General features: G+C 44.7%; 1 long non-coding RNA gene across 1 annotated transcript; it reads right to left on the bottom strand.

Moving 5' to 3' along the window:
* Nucleotides 1-7,919: 7,919 nt before the first annotated feature.
* On the bottom strand, nucleotides 7,920-19,058 carry LOC138750994 (uncharacterized). The gene is made up of 2 exons (XR_011349659.1): nucleotides 18,647-19,058; nucleotides 7,920-15,289 (listed from the first exon to the last, which is right to left on the bottom strand). It is a non-coding gene; the product is annotated as an uncharacterized lncRNA (long non-coding RNA).
* Nucleotides 19,059-19,562: the final 504 nt, after the last annotated feature.

Below are 19,562 nucleotides of genomic sequence, written 5' to 3'. Positions count from 1 at the left end.
AAGTTATACAAAACTGCTGGAAAAAGCAGGTCAGGAAGCAGAGAAACCAAGAACTGGAGAAGTAAGAAAACAAGTGTATTTGAATTGACAGGCTGGAGAAAACACAGAATAGGTGTTGGGAAATTTGCAAAGAAAGTCCTGGCCAAATAATGTAAGAAGCAGCCAAGTGGAACCACAAGATGCCCCTGTTATGCAATTTTCCCAGGTGGCACATTTTTCTGGCCTTGTCTTGAGATGTGCATCTATATGTTGTGGTTAAAAACCCACCGTTAAGCTGGAGGAGCTCAGCCCGGATTTTCAGTGTCCATAGGAGATCAAGATATATTCCCAACATTTCAGTCCTGAGCCCTTCTTCAAGGAATGAGCCAGATACAGGAACTCTTAGAAAAGGCACTTTCAGGTGGCCAAATGCCCCACTTGTAAAGCCCCATATAATGGCAATATGGGATGCCGGAAGGCCACCTGAATGCGCAGGATGCGCCTGCCAAATGAACTTGGTAACCCTCCTCCGAGAGGTATAATCGGCACAACACCGAAATGCTGTGGTGCCGGGTGGAGGTGTTTGTTGAGTTTACCATTTTTGTTTTTGTTCTGCGGTGTTCAAGTGTGGAGGGTATTTGCAATGTGATTTGTCCGTTCCATGGTTTACATCTAGTTTAAACATAATGTGAAATGTTTACATTGCTATATGGAACTCAGATATTTATGAAGCAATAAGATTTCTCAAAAAATGATTTTTATTACATTTTTGACAAGCACACAAGTCTCATTTATATGCAACCATTACTTCATGAGAACACATAACATGCCAGGCAGTAGGCTCATGTTGTCGCATTGGGTGGGGAGGGTGGAGGGGGGAACAAGTTGTGGAAATTAGGAGCTAGGTGGCAGGGTCATACCCTTACAGGATGGACAAAATGGCAGAATGGATGGCCTGGTGCCCATGGGCCTGCTGATTGTGACAATCTGTGCTAATGGGTGCAGGACCATCTGCTTCAACCAACGTCCGCTCTGACAGAAAGTCTTCCTTGTTAATCTCACATATATTGTGCAGGACACAGCGAGCAAACACAACACCTGGGACTAAGGTGGTAGAGATATCCAGACGCTTGGACAGGCACCACTGGCAGCCATTTAGACGGCAATATGCATGTTCCACCACTATCCTTGCAGAATTAAGGGCCTTGTTAAATCTTTGCTGATCCAGATCCAGTCCTTGGTGCTGTGTGAACCCCTTCATCAGCCAATTTCGTAGTGGATATGCCAGATCACCCACAAGATGCGCTGGAACCTCTACGCTTTTGTCCATTAACATTCTTGGACACCTGCAGGCACAACAATGGAGAATGTTGTTAATTCATACACATGACCGTTGACACAATAAGCATACATAAGATTGACACATGGAGCTTTGTAGGGTGAACACTCACGTCAGGTGGGAAGTGGTATCCACCCTGGTCCTCTTCCTTTCTATACAGAGGAGAGTTGGCAAGCACTGAGGCATCATGGGTACTGCCCTGCCAACCAAAACATCTGAGAAGCTGTAACGTGAATGGAAAGCACAGTGAAGTTATAGACATTGAGATGTGATGTGATAAAGACCAATAAAGGCTTAGCTCACCAGAATCTGTGGTCGACCACCGCTTGCAGAACCACCCAATGCCAGCCTTTGCGATTGTAGTAGGCTGCAACATGCAAGCTGGGGGCAATAATGGGAAGATGTGATCCATCAATGGCACTGGCACACATTGGGTATCCCCTTTGCACCAAGCTGTCATTGGTCTCCTGGAGACGTGTTCCAATGGGCAGGGACATGAGACGTTTACCGAGGAACTTCGTCAAGGCGGCCGTCACCTCCTGCACCACCATGCACACGGTGCTGATGCCTATTCCAAAGATGGAACTGATGGATCGATACTCACAAGGGGTGGCATACCAGCGCAGAGCCACAGCTAATCGAAATCCCGGCTCCATGGTTGCTGCGCCTGGTCTATGCGGCTTCAAGTGAGGTTCTTAGAGTTCCAGCATGAAGTGAAAGGTGCCATGCGACATACGAAAGTGTTTCCTCCATTCAGCAACATCAAATTTGGTGAGGTCCTTACTCCAGAACTCAGCGCTCTGGGATCAGTTCAACCTCCAGAGAGACCCATGTGTCACTGACAAGCATCATTCACCTTCGTCTGTGAACAATGGTGGGCGAAACCTCTGGGCAGAAACAATTTCAAGCTGGCACTGGAAGGTGTTGTTAAGGTTACTGAACGCTTACTGTAGCTTTTGACAATTCACATCTGATAGGTAATAGACTCAATCAGCTGTGTTTGGACGGGAAACCAATATATGAATGGGCTGCCTTTTGGCAGCTCATTGACTCGATCGATATTCAGTTAGCGCTACTGTGTTAAAAATATTAAGGAAGACATCACAGATTTTGGAGGTTGGGACCCTGTTGGGAAGAATTGATCATTGAACCCTGTCTGGAAGATTTGCTGGCCTAAAGACTTGTATTTTCTCACCCACTCTGGAAGCCTGTGAGTGAGTAAAACCTATACTGGTTGTATTTTCATCGGAATTTATAGCTATCCTATAAACACAAACTTCTCCATGTCCGCCACAAGAGCGGGGATCTCCCAGTGGCCACCTGCTTCAATTCCCCATCCCATTCTCTTGCTGACAGCCTGTTCATGGTCTTGTCGTGGCTGCAAAAGGTGGTGCTACTGAAATGAAGCACCTCCACACAGCATGAAGTGAACCAATAACTGCCTTTATATGAACCTCTCGTGCTGCTTTTAGGGGACGACCTCATTCCTCTCTGGGGTGCGCTGGTCTAGGGGAGTGATGTCAGTGCGTTGCGGAGTTGCTGCAACCAGGATGTGGCGACATCTCCCAGGCAACATGTGTCACCAAATGCATGCTTCTCATGAGAAGGGAAGGGGGGCCTATGCCATCTTGTACCAACTGACTGGGACAGCGATTCGGCCCGCCTGACCACATGGTCGCTCGGCCTGCTATGAAAAACCTCATCCCTATCACATCCAATTAACACCTTTTGTTGGGCTGGATTTGTCCCCTAACCAGAATTCTGAGCCTTTCTGAGATTTCCTGCTTCTGGGTTATTCTGTTTATTCCTTGAAGAAGGGCTCAGGCCTGAATGCTGGAAAGAATAGCTGAGTTCCTTCAGCATGTCGGTGTGTTTGTAACTATAATCACAGCGTCTGCAGACTTCTGTGTTTCACTCATCTTTATTTGTAATACAAAGAACTGATGTTGGCAGTGGTGGTGGGGAGAGTGGGGGGTGGGGAACCACCTGATGGCATCCTCATTAGTACCTGGACCTACCACTTTGTGTCAGCCTATCCCAACAACTGGGAGCTACAACCCTGCGACAGTTCCCATAGAATTAGAGGACTAACAGTAGATCTGTGTGGAAAGAAGAACCTTAGCTGCTTCTTGCCCTTTCGTGTAAGACTTTATTCGTAATAAATGATCGACCACAAAAAACCCTGTTCCAAGTCTCTTTCAGCCCTTAGTATCATGTCCATACATTCCCATCATTGAACATTTTACATGCGCTCTCTGTTTGCACTCGGATGGTGAGTGGGAGCAGTTCCTTTGGTGCTTCAACCTTCTCCCGACCCTTGCAGAGAAGCTGTTCTTCATCCTGCTGATGCTGGTTCTGATCCTCCTTTCTCTTCCTTGATGGGAGCAGCTGAGAGATGCTGTGGGCTGGGTCAAAGGGCTTCTCCAGGATTTGGCATGGCCTCTTCAGACAAGGATCCTGCTAGATCACACTGATGGGGAAGAGGGAGACTCCAGTGATCCTCTCTGTTGCTCTGAGGGTCCTGTGGATTGACTCCAATCCATTTCTCTGCAAGGACCCTCTCATCCAGTTTAGTTTGTACTTGCGTGATGTTTCAAGGTCCCTCGGCCTGACGGAGATTGCCGATTCTATCGCATCTGCTGATTCCAAACGACCTTAGTTCCTCCGACCTGTCGGGTCAGTCCGATTTAATGTTTCTCATCTTTTGTTTGATTTTTTAAGACTGTGTAGTGGATGTGTGTGGGGTATAAGTGCATGGGTGCTTGTGGGTGGGTATATGTGTGAGCGTGTGTAAGAAGGGGTGTGAGGGACAGTGTGTGTGTGTGTGTGTGTGTGTGTGTGTGTGTGTGTGTGTGTGTGTGAGGGAGTGGGAGTGTCTGTTGGCATTTGGGTGTGTGTGGTAGTGTGTGTGTGCGTGCATGTATGTGGGGGTTTTATTTACAGTGAAAAAGTAAATACAGAATATTTACAATATATACAGAATATATACAGAAGAGTGAACAAATATATACAAATATATCAACGATCAAATATATACAGAACATATGTAGAAAGCACAACATCGACGTCAAATGAAAAGAACTCGACAAAATTATCTCACTTATCGAACACGTCCCTGATATAAAAGCATATCTACCAATTTGCCCCGAAATAGTTGGGGTTGTGTGTGGGATTTGGGATGTGTGTGTGGAGTTGTGTGGAATTGGGTGTGTGTTTGTGGACTGCATGTTCGGGTATTGGGTGTTGGATGGAACGTGTGAGTGGATGTGTGTGGTGTGTGTGGGTGAGATTGTGCGGTGGATGTGTGTGGGTTATATGTGCATGGTTGCTTGTGGGTGGGAATGTGTGTGGGCGTGTGTAAGAAGGGGTGTGGGGGAGGGTGTGTGTGTGAGGGTGTGTGTGCAGATATGTGGGGCTTTTGTTTACAGTGAAAAAGTATATACAGAATATATACAATATATACAGAATATATACAGAACAGTGAACAAATATATACAAATATATCAACGCTCAAATATATACAGAACATTTGCACAAAGCACAACATCGACGTCAAATGGAAGGAACTCGACAAAATTAACTTACTTATGGAACACATCCCTGATAGAAAAGCACATCTTCCAATTTGCCCCAAAATCATTGGGATGTGTGTCTGGAGTTTTGAGGGATTTGGGTGTGTGTTTGGGGTCTGCATGTGGGGTTATGGAGGGAATGGGTGAGGGGTTGTGTGTGGGGTGTGTGGGTAGGATTGTGTGGTGGATATGTGTGGAGTGTATGTGCTTGGGTCCTTTTGGGTAGGTATGTGTGTGGGCGTGTGTAAGAAGGGGTGTGAGGGAGGTTGTGTGTATGTATGTGTGCGTGTGGGAGGGTGTGGGAGTGGGTATGTGTGTGTGTATGCATTTCCTTCTTTCCATTTTCCATAAGTGAACAAATATATGTAGACATTTCTACAAAGCACAACATCGACGTCAAATGGAAGGAACTCGACAAAATTATCTCACTGATAGAACATGTCGCTGATATAAAAGAACATCTTCCAATTTGCCCCAAAATAATTGGGGGGACCTATCCTGAATGATTTTCAGAACCTTTCATTCTAAAACCCGACTTCCAGACCCATATTATATTCGTCTAGGAACAAAGTCTACTTTTAATACAAGAATCTGGTTCGGAGACGGGATTAAGGGGAGAGGGAGAAAAGAGATTCTATTGGAGTGTGGATGTGTGTGTGTGGGGTCACTGTGGGATTTGTCTGAGTGTGTGGATTGAGTGTGTGAGAAGTGGATGTGAGAGGTTTGTGTGGGGTGAGTGTTTGGTAAGTGTGGGGATGTGGGGTGTGTGTGTAAGTGGGAGTGTGTGTGGGAAGTGTGTGTAAGTATGTGGGTATGTGGAGTGTGTGTGGGAATTGTGTGTGGTCTGTGTGTTGTGTGGAGTCAGTGTGGAAGGTGTCTGAGTGTGTGGGAAGTGTGTTTGTGGGTGTGTGTGGTGTGTGTTTGTGAGGGATGTGTGTTTGTGGGGGGTGGATGTGTAGGGAGTGGGGTGTGTGGGGGTGGGTGTGTGTATGGTGTGTTAATGTGGTGTGTGTGTGAGGGATGGGTGGGGGAGGGGTGTGTGTGGGAAGTGTGTTTAGATGTGTGTTTGTGAGAATATGTGTAGGGGGCAGTGTGGGGGTGTCTGAGTGTGTGGATGTGTGGGTGGGGGGTGAGAGTGTGTGGGATGGGTGGAGAGATGGTGTGGAGGGGTGTGTGTATGAGGGGTGTGGGTTACGTGTGGTGTGTGTGAGGGGTGTGTGTGTGGTTGTGAGGGGTGTGTGCTTGTGGGGGGTGGGTGTGTGGGGAGTGCATCATGGGTGTGTTAGTGTGTGTGTGAGGGGTGTGGGTTTGGGGTGTGTGTGGGGGTGTGTATGTGTGATTGGGTGTGTGTGGCAGGGTGAGTGTGTGTGTCAGTGTCTGTGTGGGGCACCAACGTATATAGGACATGGCAAGCATTGCATGCGCCCCCACCCCGCTTGTCAGCGCTGCTTCCATCCCCATACTTGTCAATGATGACGTCATCTTGCACCCCTTGACACATCAGCGATGGCACCAACCTCCCTCCCTCCATCAGCGATGGCACCAGCCCCCTCCCTCCATCAGCGATGGCACGAACCTCCCTCCCTCCATCAGCGATGGCACCACCCCCTCCTTCCATCAGCGATGGCACCAACCTCCCTCCCTCCATCAGCGATGGCACCACCCCCCCTCCCTCCATCAGCGATGGCACCAACCTCTCTCCCTCCATCAGCGATGGCACCAATCCCCCTCCCTCCATCAGCGACGGCACCAACCCCCCTCCCTCCATCAGTGAAGGCACCAACCCCCCTCCCTCCATCAGCGACGGCACCAACCCCCCTCCCTCCATCAGCGACGGCACCACCCCCCTCCCTCCATCAGTGATGGCACCAATGCCCTCACCCACACCTCCCCATGGGTCAGCGACTGCACCAATGCCCTCACTTCCACCATGGGCGCTATTTTGGCGTTTGTGTGTGTGGGGAATTTGGGTAAGTCTCTGATGTTTGGGGATGTGAGTATGGTATGTATGTGTGGTGGGTTAGTGTGTGTGGTGGGTTTGTGTGTGGGGTGGATTTGAGTGTGGGGGTTGTTTGTGTTTGTGTGGGGTTTTTGTGTGTGAGTTTGTCTGTGTTAGGGGTTTTGTGCTTGTGTGGTGTTTATGAGTGGGGTTTGTGTGTGTGTGGGATTTGAATATAGAAGGTGTGTGTGTGGGTATGGGATGTGTGGCTTGTGTGGGGTTTGCATATGGAGGGTTGGTGTGTGTGTGTGTGTGTGATATACGTGGAGGGAATGTGTGTGTGTGAGCGCATGAGTGTGGGGGAAATATGTGTGGGGTGGTGTGGGTGCGTGGATTTGCGGGTTTGTGTGTGTGGGGGTTGTATGAGGGAGTGTGTGTGTGGGCGTATTTATGGGGTGTGTGTGTATAGGGGTATGTGGTTCGGGATGTGTGTGTAGGGCCATGTGAGTGGGAGTGCATGTGTGAGGGACTTGTGTGGGAGGGTGTTTGTGCAGGGTCGCATTAGTGCGTGTGCATGGTGGGATTTGTCTGGCAATGTTTGTGTCAAGGGTGTGAAGGGTGTGTGTGCGGAGAAATATGTGTGGCAGTGCATGCGAGGGAGGGAGTGTGTAGGGGGCATGATTGGGAATGGGTTTGTGTGTGGGTTGTGTGTGCAGGGGTGTGAGTGTAGGGGTTGCAAGTGTGGAGGGTGCGAGTGTGTGGATGTGAGTGCAGGGGTCTGTGCAGGGGTGAATATGGAGGGGCGTCCATGTGCTGGGTGTGTATGTGGGGTATGTGTTTGGGGGATGGGTGGAGGTCTATGAATGGGTGTGTGTGCGGTTTGTGTTGGGTTTGTGTGGGACGGGTATGTTATTGTATTTGTGGGGAAGTCTGTTGGGTTATGATTGTGTGGGATGTGTAGGTGGGGGTGAGTGAGGGATGTGCATTGGGGCCATGTTTTTGGGGCAGATGTATGGGGTTGTGTGCATGGTGGGATGTGTGTGTGTGGTAAATATTTTGGAGTGGCTGTGTGTGCATGTATTTGTGGGAGTGTATGAATGTTAGGGTATGTTCTAAGGTATGTGTGGTGGTGCATATGGGGGGATGGGAAGTATGTATGTGGATATGGGGTGTGGGTGGGTGTGTGTGGGGGGGACTGTGTGTGTGAGAGGATGTGTGTACTGGTATGTGTGTGGGAGGTTTATCTGTGTAGGGGTTGTATTGTGTGAGTGTGCATGTATGTGTGTGTGTAGCTGGGTGTTGATTTTGTGTTGGTTGTGTGTGGGAGTTGGTCAAGTGTGAAGGTGTGTATGTTTGGGGGTGTGTGTGAGAGGTATATGGGGTGTGGGTGGGTGTGTGTGGGGGGGACTGAGTGTGAGAGGATGTGTGTACGGGTATGTGTGTGGGAGGTTTATCTGTCTAGGGGTTGTATCGGGTGAGTGTGAGTGTGCGTTTATGTGTGGGATGTGTGGCTGGGAGTTGATTTTGTGAGTTGTGTGTGGGAGGTGCTCATGTGTGAAGGTGTGTGTGAGGGGTGTATGTGGGCGGTGTTTCTGGGTTGTGCATTGGGGTATATGTGTAGGTGTGGTGTGTGGGAGAGGGACTGTGGGTGCATTGGGTGTTTGTGGAGTGAGGGTGTGGAAGGTGTGTATGAGTGTCGGAGGGTGTTTGTGTATATCTGTCAGAGGTTGTGTGTGGGGGAGTATGTGTATGGGGGATATGTGTGTGTGTTTGTGTGTGCACAGAGTGTATGTGTGGGAGTTTATGAGCGTGAGGGTGTGTTCCTGGGATGTGTATGTGTGTGTAGGGTGTGCATGTGGGAGGTGTGTGATTGTGGGGGGTGTTAGTCGGGCCTTGTATGTGTGGAGTGTGTGTCTGGGGATGTGTGTTGGGGGTTGTGTGTAGGGTGTGTGTGTGGGAGGTGTGTGATTGTTGGGGTATGTGTCTGGGCTATGTGTCTCGAGTGTGTTGCAGTTTTTTCGGGGGGGGGGATTTAAGTGTTTTTTGTTGTTGTTTGAGGGTTTTTGTTTAAGTTAATTGTGAAAGATTGGGTGCCATTCTGAAAGTTGTAATAAGTAATTTAAGTTTTACAATTGTTAATGTTAAGGGTTTAAATCACCCAATAAAAAGGCAATGTGTGATAGATTATATTAAGAAGCTAAAAGTAGGGATCGTGGCAAGATAGCGTAGAGTCTAGACATGTAATCTCGACCTCTCTGGCCAGATTTTTAAATACCTGTTTTTAAACCTTTGTTTTCAAGTTTAAACTTTTTAAATTTTAGTTTAAAGTATCAAGGAATTATTATGGCCACTAATGGTAAAAAGATTAAACCTCAAGTTCATAAGAATATACATTTTCGAAGTGCTGAGGATCTGGGGCCTAGACGACCTGAAACAGCCCCTGGCTCAATTTCTTCATTGCCTAGACCCCAAAGATTTCCTGTGCGGGCTGAAAAAAAATCTATTGCTACCAAATGAAGGATGGCTGGAATTACCCATTCCCCGGAAGAAGGTGCGTGTTCCCAAGAAGTGGAAAGCCTTTTGATTTCAATGGAGGGAGCACACAGGAAAATGTCTCCATTGTTGGAAATGCATCAGGTCGACATCGATTCAATCCAGTTAAAGAAGTTTTGTGGCATAAAGGTTATAAGTCTACTTTTCGTTACCCTGCAGTGTTGAAGGTGTTTTACGGAGTCTGTCAATTTTGGTTTTTTGAAACTGATTGTGAAGCAATGATTTTTGCTGGCTCATGGCCAGATATAAGAGGACAAAGACATAGTCCAGCATTATCTCCTAAAGAAAAATTTGGTAGCTCTGGAAAAGGAAGAAATGGCAAAAATGGGAAAAAAACAGGAATGGAAAGAGTCCAACTTCTGAAATGGGATTTTCGAGATTGGAGTCTTTTGGGTAAAAAGAATTTTCTTATTCTATTTTTTCTTTTGTTCTTATAATATTTTGATGTTACTGACTGTTTGGCTGGGCAAGGAGAGATTTGGACTTTCTTTACTAGTCATCAGCCACTGGTGGGTGACCCACACCCAATTTTTGTTTAGAGGATTACTACCTTTTGGTATTTTTTTTGGGGGGGGGGATTTTCTTTTTTTTTCCTTTTTCTTTATTTTTTTATTTTTTTTTATTTTTAATTTTTTTTAGTTTTTAATTTGTGATTTTTTTATTGGAGGGCCTATATACATTAATTTGAGTTTTTATATAAAGATATTATTGGTATTTAGTAATAATAGTAGATATGTCAAAGTTGAGGTTTGCTACTTTTAATGTTCGAGGATTAAATAGTTAGATTAATATACGTGGGTCTTGGCGTATATTAAGAAAATGAAAATTGATATTGCTTTTTTACAAGAAACACATTTGAATGTGAATGAAAGCGTGAAATTAAAAAGGAACTGGGTTGGGCATGTATATTCTTCATTTAATTCTAAGGCTAAAGATGTAGCTATTTTGATACGTAAAAATGTATCTTTTGAATTACAATCAATGGAGAAAAAGGCAGAAAAAATAAAAATTTAAAGAAGCTAAAAGTAGATATTGTATTTTTGCAAAGGACTCATTTGACAGAAAAAGAACATGTGAAGTTGAAGAGAGATTGGTCAGGACATGTAATTTTGTCTACATTAAACTCTAAAACTAGAGGCGTGGTGATATTAGTTAATAAAAAAAAACTTTTTGCTGTGGATTTTTTTTTTGCTAATGTTGGAAGAGTACTGATTGTTAACTGGAAGATTTTTTTCTGAAAGTTGGACTTTAATGTATGTTTATGCACCAAATGAAGATGATCAGACATTTATTTCAGGGACATTTTTAAATTCGAATCAGGCATATGGGAATGTGTTAGTCGGAGTAGATTTTAACTGTTGTTTGGATCCCTTGTTGGACATATCTCCAAAAATTGTTGAAAGAACTAAAATGGCAAAAAGACTGTTTAAGATGATGGAGGATTTAAATTTAGTGGAAATTTGGAGGAATTTAAACCCAACTGAGAAAGATTATTCACTTTATTCAGCTCGGCATAATTCTTTCTCTAGAATAAATGTATTTTTGATTTCTGTGCATTTACAAGGTAGATTTAATTTTGCAGAAGATAAAAGTAGGTTATTCTCATATCCTTCATTAAATGTTTAGGGACTGAATTAACTGAGACAGCTTATCGTTGGAGGTTTAATGAAAAGTTATTGAAGAGACCAGATTTTATTTAGTAGATGAGAGATCAAATTATTTTTTATTTACAAATGAAAGAAAATTCAGTTCAAAGTAAATTTATTTTGTGGGATGCTTTAAAAGCATATTTGAGGGGACAAATTATTAGCTATACAACTAAGAGAGAAAAAAACTATTTATTCGTAAGTTTAAATTTGGAAAAGGAAATCGAAGGCTTGGAGAAAAAATTTAAAAAAAAATATACAGAGGATGAAAAGATAAATTTATCTAAAGTGAAATTACATTATAATTTACAAACGTATAAATATGAGAAAATGATTTTGCAGTCTAAACAATGTTATTATCAATTGGGAGTAAGAGTGCATATGGTTTGGCATGGCAACATAAAACTGAGCAAGTATCAAGGACAATTAATGCTATTAGGAAGAATGGAGAAATTACATAAATGAATACTGATGAATTTTTAAAATTTTATGAAAATTTATATATGTCAGAGGGTTATAAAAAAATGGATCAAATTGATTTATTTTTATCTAGTTTAAATTTGCCAGTGTTGAATGAATTTGAGGTAAAGAATTTAGATATTTTATTTACTGAATTAGAATTGAGAGAAACTTTGCAATCGATGCCTGATCGGAAATCTCCTGGAGAGGATGGATTTAAGGTGGAGTTTTATAAAAAATTTAATGATTTATTATTTCCATTATATAAAGATGTTTTGAAACAAGCAACTAAAATGGATGTATTTCCAGAATCTTTCTCAAAAGCATTGATTACAGTTATACCTAAAAAAAGAAAGGAACTCTTTAAAAGTGTCACCTTACAGACCGATATCATTATTAAATGTTGATTATAGATTGGTGTCAAAAGTTTCAGATAATAGGTTAGTGAATTATTTGCCAAATTTTTTTACGTAACAATCAGGTAGGGTTTGTCAAAGACAATATAGTTAAATTGTCATCAGATAATATAGTTAAATTGATTTCATTAATTAATGCTAAAAACAAGATAATCAACCAACGGATATATCTTTGGATGCTGAGAAGGCATTTGATCGAGTTGAGTGGAAGTTTTTGTTTAAAGTATTGGAAAAATTTAATTTTGTTCCATTTTTTAGGGGTTGGGTTAGGGCTTTATATGCAGAACTTATGACAAGGGTAATAACGAATGGTGAGATTTTAAAATCTTTTAATTTATCTTGTTTTACAAGACAGGGTTTTCCTCTTTCACCTGCTTTACTTGCTTTGGTGACAGAACCTTTAGCTCAGGCTGTTTGACATGATTTTGGTGTTAGAGGACTTAAAGTGAGAGAAAATGAAAATAAAATTAGCTTATTTACACATGATGTTTTTGTATATTTAACTAATCCAAAAACTTCACTAAAATTATCACAGGACTTGTTGAATAAGTATGGTAAATTATTGGGATATGAGATTAATTGGGAAAAGAGTGAGGTTTTACCAATAGCAGAAGAAGATTTTATGGATTGTAGACAAATTACTAAATTTAGATGGTCAAATAAAATTAAATATTTAGGAGTAGTTGTAAATAAAAATGATCATGAATTATTTATTTTGCATTATGTACCTTTATGAAATAAGGTTAAAATTGATTTAGATAAGTGGAAAGATTTATCACTGACCTTAATACGAAGAGTGAATTGCATAAAGATGAACATTTATGCTCGAGTACAATACTTTTTTCAATCTATTCCTTGCATAGTTGGGTTATTCTTATGGAAAGGTAAATTATCGAGGGTTTCTTTCCAAAAATGGACTTGGCATTATAAATTGGGTGGTTTGCAATTACATTGTTTTTATAATTATTATGAGGTGGCACCGATGAAGTTTATTAATTGGTTATTTGATAATGAACAATCTTCTAGGTGGGCAAAGATAAAGATGGCTCAGATTTTGGAAAATAATATTAATCATTTTATTTATAAATGGAATCCTTTATTGTTATAAGAATTTAAATTATCCGTTTTTCGACATACAATGAATATTTGGTAAAATCGCAATTTAATTCTAGATTCTATCGGAATAGTTTCGATAAGATCACCATTATATCAGAATAAATTAATTCCCTTTTCATGATAGAATCCTTACTTAAAAGATTGGGAAATTAAAGGATTAGTGAATGAAATAGATTGTTTTGAAGCAGGGAGGTTTTGTGCATTTAAAAGGTTGGAGGAAAGATATGGTATTGCATCAAATTCTTTGTTTATTACCAACTTTGAGATTATTTAAAGAAGAATTGTGGGAAGGAAATAAATTTACCAGGTCATAAGAAATTTGAATTATTAATTGCAGATAAAGGTGAAAAAGGCTTTATTTCTGATATGTATTGGTTGTTGCAGGAGAAAATGGAAAAAGACAAATGGGAAAGAATTAAATATTATTTTGACATGGGAGGAATGGTCAAAACTGTGTGTTGACGGTGTTACCAAGTTAATTAATGTGAGGTATACTATGGTCAATTAGAATTTTTTGCATCAATTATATTCAACCCCTTAGAAATTGAAGAGATATGGGTTCAGTTTAACAGATTTCTGTTTTAGATGTAGAGAGCAGAAAGTTACTTTTGTACATTCAGTTTGGTCGTGAAAGAAAATTAAGCATTTTTGGGAGGAAATTATAAAATTTTTGAGGGATTTGTTTCAAAGGGATATTTAATGGATCCAAAAATATGTTTGTTGGGTTATGTTAATGTTCCATTTGTTGATTCAAAATGCCTAAACCATATTTGGCTTTGTTAAGATTTGGGTTAGCAGTAGCGAGAAAATGTATAGCTGTCACATGGAAGAATATAAACTTGCAAAGATGGCATAACGGATTTCACTCTTGTCTATATTTAGAAAAATTAACATATAATGTAAGTAATTACTCTTTTTTATTTATATGTGGTGTTTATATTTGAAACACATGGCTATAGAAATTAAATCAATGTTGTAATGTTGGCAGACCAATCAGGGAATATTTGATACATTTCTCTAAAGTTTTGGGGGAGGAGAGGTTGTTTTTTTTTTCTTTATTTTGGTTATTTTTTTCTTTTTTTGGTTTTTATTGTATTAGTAAGGGGGAGGGGATGTAGTTTACAGTTATTTTATGTGTATTTGATTTTCTTTATGTAATTTGAGAATATTAAATAAAATCTTTCAAAGAATCGAGTGTGTATGTGTGTGTGTGTGTGGGGCGTGTGCGTCAGGGTTTGTGTGTGTGGGGGTGTGGTAGGAACTGCCGCTGATCCCCGAGTCCTCCCCACTGCCGCCGCTGATCCCCGACCCCTCCCCACTGCTGCCTGACACATCGATTCCTCCAGACGCTCGAGATTCCAGCCGGCTTCTCTGAGCCGACAGGGTGTCACGGTTGATGTAGTGGTTAGGGCAATGCCTTTACATGGCCAGTGGTCAGGACTGGACCTCAGTTTGAATTCTGCGCTGTCTGTCAGAAAGTTCTCCTCCTCGTTGCTATCAAGTGGCTTCTGTGTTCAATCTTGCCTTTGAAAGTTCTTCTGCATTCAGGACAGGTTGTTCCAGATGGCAGATCAGGCTTGGGTTGGTACGGCCTCTCCTCTCATCTTCTTCTATTTCTGCACATCTGCTGGCTTTGAAGGTTGCTGTTCCCTCTCAGATGATGGTTTGCCAGACCTTTCTGTCCATGGTTCATCCACCCTTTGACAGGTCTTGTTTTTCATCCTGCAGGGTGTCTAGCCACCCTCCTCACCAGGCAAGCCTAGTTGGGGAGCCGGTTTAGTCGCCGACGACTCGACCATGTGACAGGTAGTACTGGGTTACATGGTACCAGTAGCACTCAGGCGAGTGACCTGACACGGATCCTTGTTTACTCTTCACTTCATGCAAAAAGGCTCCCAAGTACTCATGTTGACCATGACTGTGGCCAATATGCCTTTGTTGAAGAGCCTCAGGATCCGTACTTCCATTTCAGTTCATCTAATACTAGAAGGGGTGTCCTATAGTTGTTTCCTTGATGCAGAGTTAAAGGCTTTGGTGTGGGTGATGAATGACGTGTACAAAGGTCAGATCTGTTCACTACATTTTTTTGGAGTTGTCGAATTTTTAGGTGTTGGCAGAAATCTTGCTTGAACTTTGTTGAGATCCTCCAGGACTGGATGTAGAAATACCTGAACATGTTGATTGTGTTTCCAAGTGTGGCTGCCTTATGGTCCTGCTACCAGCTCGACTTCCAGCACAAGTTGTTGTCCTCCCTTCTGCGCTTCACGAATCTACAAGCAACGGAAACAAAAGTCATTCAAGGGAAGAGATGAACAGAGTTGAGGAAGATCACGCGAAGACGACCAATGGTCTTCAGCTCAAAATCATCTTCACTTTTTCGTAAAGATTCAGAGACAATAGAAACCCTTTAATCCCCTATCCCTCTATCCCTCCCCCTTCGTCGACAACTCTTCCTCCCTCTCCCTCCCTCTCCTTCCCCTCTACCTCTCACTCTCTACGAATATCCCTCCCCATCCTCAAAAACTCTCCTTTCCTCTCCCTCTCCTTTTCCCCTCACCCTCTCCCTCTATCACTCCCCTTTCCTCGACAACTCTCTCTCCCTCTACTTTCCTCTCCCTCTCCCCCTCACCCTCTCCCAAAATCCCTCTCCTCGAAAATTTTCCCTCCCTTTCCTCCTCTTTCCCCTCTCCCTCTCCTTCCCCTCTCCCTCTCCTTCTCCTGCCCCCACTCTCTCCCTATATCCCTCCCCCTTCCTCGATAACTCTCCCTCCCTCCCTCTCCTTCCCTTCCCCTCACAATCTCTCTATAACCCTCTGCCTTCCTTGACAACTATCCCTCATTCTCTTTCCCTTCTCCTTCTCCACACCCTCTCCCTCCCTCTCCTTTCCTCTCCCTCTCCTCCTCTTCCCCTCACCCTCTCCCAAAATCCTTATCCCTTCCTCAACAACTCTCCCTCCCTCTCCCTTTCCCCCTCCTTCCCCTCCCTCTCCTTCCCCTCTCCCTCTCCTTCTCCACCTCAACCTCACCCCATTACTCCCCCTTCCTCAAAAACTCTTCCTCACTCTCCTTTCCTCTCCCTCTCCTTTCCCTCTCCTCCTCTTCCCCTCACCCTCAGCCTATATTGCTCCCCCTTCCTCACCAACTCTCCCTCTCTCCTTTCCTCTCCCTCTCCATCTCTTATCGCTCTCCCTCTCCTCTTACCCTCACACTCTTCCCTATATCCTTCCCCATTCCTCGACAAGTCTCCCTCCCTCTCCATCTCCTTCCTCTCTCCCTCTCTTTCTTCTCACCCTCCCACTATCCCTCCCCTTCCTCGACAACTCTCCCTCCCTCCCATTCCTTCCACTCTCCATCTTCTTCTCCTCCCCACTCTCTCCCTATATCCCTCCCCCTTCCTCGATAACTCTCCCTCCCTCCCTCCCCTTCCCCTCACAATCTCCCTATAACCCTCTGCCTTCCTTGACAACTATCCCTCATTCTCTTTCCCTTCTCCTTCTCCTTCTCCTCACCCTCTCCCTATATTCCTTACCCTTCCTCGACAACTCTCCCTCCCTCTCCTTTCCTCTCCCTCTCCTCCTCTTCCCCTCACCCTCTCCCAAAATCCTTATCCCTTCCTCAACAACTCTCCCTCCCTCTCCCTTTCCCACTCCTTCCCCTCCCTCTCCTTCCCCTCTCCCTCTCCTTCTCCACCTCACCCTCACCCCATTACTCCCCCTTCCTCGAAAACTCTCCCTCACTCTCCTTTCCTCTCCCTCTCCTTTCCCTCTCCTCCTCTTCCCCTCACCCTCAGCCTATATCGCTCCCCCTTCCTCACCAACTCTCCCTCTCTCCTTTCCTCTCCCTCTCCATCTCTTATCGCTCTCCTTCTCCTCTTACCCTTACACTCTTCCCTATATCCTTCCCCATTCCTCGACAAGTCTCCCTCCCTCTCCATCTCCTTCCTCTCTCCCTCTCTTTCTTCTCACCCTCACACTATCCCTCCCCTTCCTCGACAACTCTCCCTCCCTCTCCCATTCCTTCCACTTTCCATCTTCTTCTCCTCCCCCACTCTCTCCCTATATCCCTCCCCTTCCTCGATAACTCTCCCTCCCTCCCTCTCCTTCCCTTCCACTCACAATCTCCCTATAACCCTCTGCATTCCTTGACAACTATCCTTCATCCTCTTTCCCTTCTCCTTCCCCTCACCCTCTCCCTATATTCTTTACCCTTCCTCGACAACTCTCCCTCCCTCTTCTTTCCTCTTCCTCTCCTTCCCCTATCCATCTACTTCTCCTCTTCCCCACACCCACTCCCCCAATCCCTTCCCTTCTTTGACAACTCTCCCTGCCTCTCCCTCTCCTCTTCCCCTCTAACCCACCCCTTCCTCGACAACTCTACCTCCCACTCCGTTCTTCTCTCTCTCCTTCCCCTCTCTTATGCCCCTCACCCTCTCCCTATATTCCTCCCCCTTCCTTTACAACTCTCCCTCCCTATCCTTTTCTCTCCCTCTCCTTCTCCACTTCCTCTCCTTCTCCTCAAACTCTCCCTGTATCCTTCCCCCCTTCCTCGACATTTCTTCCTCTCTCTTCTTCCCCTTTCCCTCTCCTCCTCTTCCACTTACCCTCTCTCCCTCTATCCCACTGCCTTCCTTGACAACTCTCCCTCCCTCTCCTTCCCCACTCTCTCTTTTTCCTCTTCCCTTCACCCTCTCACTATATCCCTCCCCCTTCCTCGACAACACTCCCTCCCTCTCTTTTCCTCTCCATCTCCTTCCCCTCTCCCTCCTCTTCCCCTCTCCCTCCCCTGAGTGAGGTGCTGGATTTGGGAGGGGGGGAGGTCAAATGCATGGGAAAGACTACAATATATCTTTTCTAGCATTGATGAAGAGAAGGATTTTGAGCTGAGCGCTCTCTGCTCCCTGAAAGAGACAACATGGTGGAGAGGATGGTAAAGAAACATCCAGCCTGCTGGATTTCTTGATTTGGGGCACTGAGTGTAAAAGTTGGTGAGTCAAGTTACAGCTGTATAAAATTTTGGTTTGCCGCATTTGGAATATTACGTAGTGTTCTGGTCCCTGAATTCACGGAAGGATGTCGAAGATCTTGTAGACCTCTATCACGTCTCCTCTAATCCTTCTACACTCCAGCTCTGCGAACCTTGCCTCATGAGAATTGTTTCCCAATCCAGGCAGCATCCTGGTAAATCTCCTCTGTCCCCTCTCCTTCCTATAATGAGGTGACCAGAACTGAACATAATATTCTAAGTGAGTCATACCAAAGATTTATAGATTTGCAACATGACCACTCTACTCCTGAATTCAAACCCCCTATGAAGGAATCACAGCACACCATAATCCTTGTTCACTCTCCTATCAAACTGTGTGGCAACCTTGAGAAATGTGTAGATTTGCAACCCAAGGTTCCTCTGTTCATCCACACTCTTAAGTAACCGACCATTAACTCTGGACTCAGCCTTCTGGTTTGTCCTTCCAAAATGCATCAACTCTCACTTATCTGGATTGAAATCCATCTACCACTTTTCTGCCTAACTCTGCAACCCACCTTCATCATTTTGTAACCTTCAACAGCCTTCATCTCCATCCACAACTCCTCCAAACCAACCTCCGTGACATCCGCAAACTTACTGACCTATCCATCCGCCTCTTCATCCAGGTGACATGAAAATCACAAAGACTAGGGGTCGCAGAACAGATCCCTGCAGCACCAACCTCCAGGCAGAATACTTTCTTTCCACTACGACTCTCTGCTTTCTTCCGACATGACAGCTTTTATTTCATGCAGGTAATTTTTCGCTCATCTCATGACTCATGACATGTGTGGGGGTGTGTATGTGTGATTGGGTGTGTGTGGCAGGGTGAGTGTGTGTGTCAGTGTCTGTGTGGGGCACCAACGTATATAGGACATGGCAAGCATTGCATGCGCCCCCACCCCGCTTGTCAGCGCTGCTTCCATCCCCATACTTGTCAATGATGACGTCATCTTGCACCCCTTGACACATCAGCGATGGCACCAACCTCCCTCCCTCCATCAGCGATGGCACCAGCCCCCTCCCTCCATCAGCGATGGCACGAACCTCCCTCCCTCCATCAGCGATGGCACCACCCCCTCCTTCCATCAGCGATGGCACCAACCTCCCTCCCTCCATCAGCGATGGCACCACCCCCCCTCCCTCCATCAGCGATGGCACCAACCTCTCTCCCTCCATCAGCGATGGCACCAATCCCCCTCCCTCCATCAGCGACGGCACCAACCCCCCTCCCTCCATCAGTGAAGGCACCAACCCCCCTCCCTCCATCAGCGACGGCACCAACCCCCCTCCCTCCATCAGCGACGGCACCACCCCCCTCCCTCCATCAGTGATGGCACCAATGCCCTCACCCACACCTCCCCATGGGTCAGCGACTGCACCAATGCCCTCACTTCCACCATGGGCGCTATTTTGGCGTTTGTGTGTGTGGGGAATTTGGGTAAGTCTCTGATGTTTGGGGATGTGAGTATGGTATGTATGTGTGGTGGGTTAGTGTGTGTGGTGGGTTTGTGTGTG

This window comes from Narcine bancroftii, unplaced genomic scaffold, assembly GCF_036971445.1.
Source record: "Narcine bancroftii isolate sNarBan1 unplaced genomic scaffold, sNarBan1.hap1 Scaffold_56, whole genome shotgun sequence".
In the NCBI taxonomy this organism is placed as follows: domain Eukaryota; kingdom Metazoa; phylum Chordata; class Chondrichthyes; order Torpediniformes; family Narcinidae; genus Narcine; species Narcine bancroftii.
The sequence above is the reverse complement of the archived record's forward strand: the minus strand, read 5'-3'. Positions and strand labels throughout refer to the sequence as shown.